Genomic DNA, 4,057 nt, shown 5'->3' on the forward strand with positions numbered 1-4,057 from the left:
CGTTTGCAAGCGCTTTCACATTAGATATCGCAGTTCCCGACTTGTAATGGTGAAAAACACTGCATCTCACTAAGTGACATTGTTTAATGCGGTTTTAGGACGGTTCATATCTTAACCTAACCTAACATTCGCACTTGTATTGAAAAACGCTCTATTACACTGTTTTGTTCACAATTACGATATTTGCATAACCTCACAGTTTTTCACCAACTTATTGCAGTACAGAACGCTGTATCTCGCTAAATGACATCGTTCTTTAAGGTTTCACGATGCTTGCATGCGCTTTAACGAGAATATCACATTATAGCAGTTTCGCACTTGTAACGGTACAACACGCAGTATCTGGCTTGTTCATGCCATTTTGTGTGCTTTCCCAATATTTCACCTATCCCAGTTTCGTACTCGCAATAAAACAACACTATCTCGTTAGATGACATCGTTTTTGGTGGTTTCACGACGCTACCTAGCTCAAACTAACCTAACCTTCGCACTTCTATTGTTAGAAAACGTTTTATTCGCTACTTTACAATGTTTTCTACAAGATTACGACGGTTTCATGCGCTTTCACATTAGATATCGCAGTTCCCGACTTGTAATGGTGAAAAACACAGCATCTCACTAAGTGACATTGTTTAATGCGGTTTTAGCGCGGTTCATATCTTAACCTAACCTAACCTAACCCAACCTAACCTAACATAACCTAACCTAACCTAACCTAACCAAACCTAACCTAACCTAACCTAACCTAACCTAACCTAACCTAACCTAACCTAACGACGTTTGCAAGCGCTTTCACATTAGATATCGCAGTTCCCGACTTGTAATGGTGAAAAACACTGCATCTCACTAAGTGACATTGTTTAATGCGGTTTTACGACGGTTCATATCTTAACCTAACCTAACATTCGTACTTGTATTGAAAAACGCTCTATTACACTGTTTCGTTCACAATTACGATATTTGCATAACCTCACAGTTTTTCACCAACTTATTGCAGTACAGAACGCTGTATCTCGCTAAATGACATCGTTCTTTAAGGTTTCACGATGCTTGCAGGCGCTTTAACGAAAATATCACATTATAGCAGTTTCGCACTTGTAACGGTACAACACGCAGTATCTGGCTTGTTCAAGCTGTTTTGTGTACTTTCACAACATTTCACCTATTGCAGTTTCGTACATGCAATAAAACAACACTATCTCGTTAGATGACGTCCTTTTTGGTGGTCTCACGACGCTACATAGCTTAAACTAACATAACTGAAGCTAACCTTCGCACTTCTACGTTAGAAAACGTTTTACTCGCAACTTTACAATGTTTTCTACAAGATTACGACGGTTTCATGCGCTTTCACATTAGATATCGTAGTTCCCGACTTGTAATGTTGAAAAACACTACATCTCACTAAGTGACATTGTTTAATGTGGTTTTACGACGGTTGATATCTCAACCTAACCTAACATTCGCACTTGTATCTAAATACGCTCAATTTCACTGTTCGTTCACAATTACAATATTTGCTTGACCTCACAGTTTCTCACCAACTTATTACAGTACAGAACGCTGTATCTCGCTAAATGATATCGTTCTTTAAGGTTTCACGATACTTGCATGCGCTTTAACGAGAATATCACAATAAAGCAGTTTCGCACTTGTAACGGCACAAGACGCAGTATCTGGCTAGTTCATGCCATTTTGTGTGCTTTCCCAATATTTCACCTATCGCAGTTTCGTACTCGCAATAAAACAACACTATCTCGTTAGATGACATCGTTTTTGGTGGTTTCACGACGCTACGTAGCTCAAACTAACCGAACCTTCGCACTTCTATCGTTAGAAAACGTTTTATTCGCTACTTTACAATGTTTTCTACAAGATTACGACGGTTTCATGCGCTTTCACATTAGATATCGCAGTTCCCGACTTGTAATGGTGAAAAACACAGCATCTCACTAAGTGACATTCTTTAATTCGGTTTTAGCGCGGTTCATATCTTAACCTAACCTAACCTTACCTAACCCAACCTAACCTAACCTAACCTAACCAAACCTTACCTAACATACCCTAACCTAACCTAACCTAACCTAACCAAACCTAACCTAACCTAACCTAACCTAACGTAACCTAACCTAACCTAACCTAACCTAACCTAACCTAACATAACGACGTTTGCAAGCGCTTTCACATTAGATATCGCAGTTCCCGACTTGTAATGGCGAAAAACACTGCATCTCACTAAGTGACATTGTTTAATGCGGTTTTACGACGGTTCATATCTTAACCTAACCTAACATTCGCACTTGTATTAAAAAACGCTCTATTACACTGTTTCGTTCACAATTAGGATATTTGCATAACCTCACAGTTTTTCACCAACTTATTGCAGTACAGAACGCTGTATCTCGCTAAATGACATCGTTCTTTAAGGTTTCACGATGCTTGCATGCGCTTTAACGAGAATATCACAACATAGCAGTTTCGCACTTGTAACGGTACAACACGCAGTATTTGGCTTGTTCATGCCGTTTTGTGTGCTTTCACAACATTTCACCTATCGCAGTTTCGTACTCGCAATAAAACAACACTCTCGTTAGATGACGTTGTTCTTGGTAGTTTCACGACGCTACCTAGCTTAAACTAACATAACTCAACCTAACATAACCTTCGCATTTCTATCGTTAGAAAACGTTTTACTCGCTACTTTACATTGCTTTCTAGAACATTACGACGGTTTCAAGCGCTTTCACATTAGATATCGCAGTTCCCAAGTTGTAAAGGTGAAAAACACTGCATCTCACTGAGTGACATTGTTTAATGCGGTTTTAGCGCGGTTCATATCTTAACCTAACCTAACCTAACCTAACCTAACCCAACCTAACCTAACATAACCTAACCTAACCAAACCTAACCTAACGTAACCTAACCTAACGACGTTTGCAAGCGCTTTCGCATTAGATATCGCAGTTCCTGACTTGTAATGGTGAAAAACACTGCATCTCACTAAGTGACATTGTTTAATGCGGTTTTACGACGGTTCATATCTTAACCTAACCTAACATTCGTACTTGTAATGAAAAACGCTCTATTACACTGTTTCGTTCACAATTACGATATTTGCATAACCTCACAGTTTTTCACCAACTTATTGCAGTACAGAACGCTGTATCTCGCTAAATGACATCGTTCTTTAAGGTTTCACGATGCTTGCATGCGCTTTAACGAGAATATCACATTATAGCAGTTTCGCACTTGTAACGGTACAACACGCAGTATCTGGCTTGTTCAAGCCGTTTTGTGTACTTTCACAACATTTCACCTATTGCAGTTTTGTACATGCAATAAAACAACACTATCTCGTTAGATGACGTCCTTTTTGGTGGTCTCACGACGCTACATAGCTTCAACTAACATAACTCAAGCTAACCTTCGCACTTATATCGTTAGAAAACGTTTTACTCGCAACTTTACAATGTTTTCTACAAGATTACGACGGTTTCATGCGCTTTCACATTAGATATCGTAGTTCCCGACTTGTAATGTTGAAAAACACTACATCTCACTAAGTGACATTGTTTAATGCGGTTTTACGACGGTTGATATCTCAACCTAACCTAACATTCGTACTTGTAATGAAAAACGCTCTATTACACTGTTTCGTTCACAATTACGATATTTGCTTGACCTCACAGTTTCTCACCAGCTTATTACAGTACAGAACGCTGTATCTCGCTAAATGACATCGTTCTTTAAGGTTTCACGATACTTGCATGCGCTTTAACGAGAATATCACAATAAAGCAGTTTCGCTCTTGTAACGACACAAGACGCAGTATCTGGCTAGTTTATGCCATTTTGTGTACTTTCACAATATTTCACCTATCGCAGTTTCGTACTCGCAATAAACCAACACTATCTCGTTAGATGACATCGTTTTTGGTGGTTTCACGACGCTACGTAGCTCAAACTAACCTAACCTTCGCACTTCTATCGTTAGAAAACGTTTTATTCGCTACTTTACAATGTTTTCTACAAGATTACGACGGTTTCATGCGCTTTCA

Source organism: Rhipicephalus microplus, unplaced genomic scaffold (genome assembly GCF_043290135.1).
Source record: "Rhipicephalus microplus isolate Deutch F79 unplaced genomic scaffold, USDA_Rmic scaffold_46, whole genome shotgun sequence".
NCBI classification, from domain to species: Eukaryota; Metazoa; Arthropoda; class Arachnida; order Ixodida; family Ixodidae; genus Rhipicephalus; species Rhipicephalus microplus.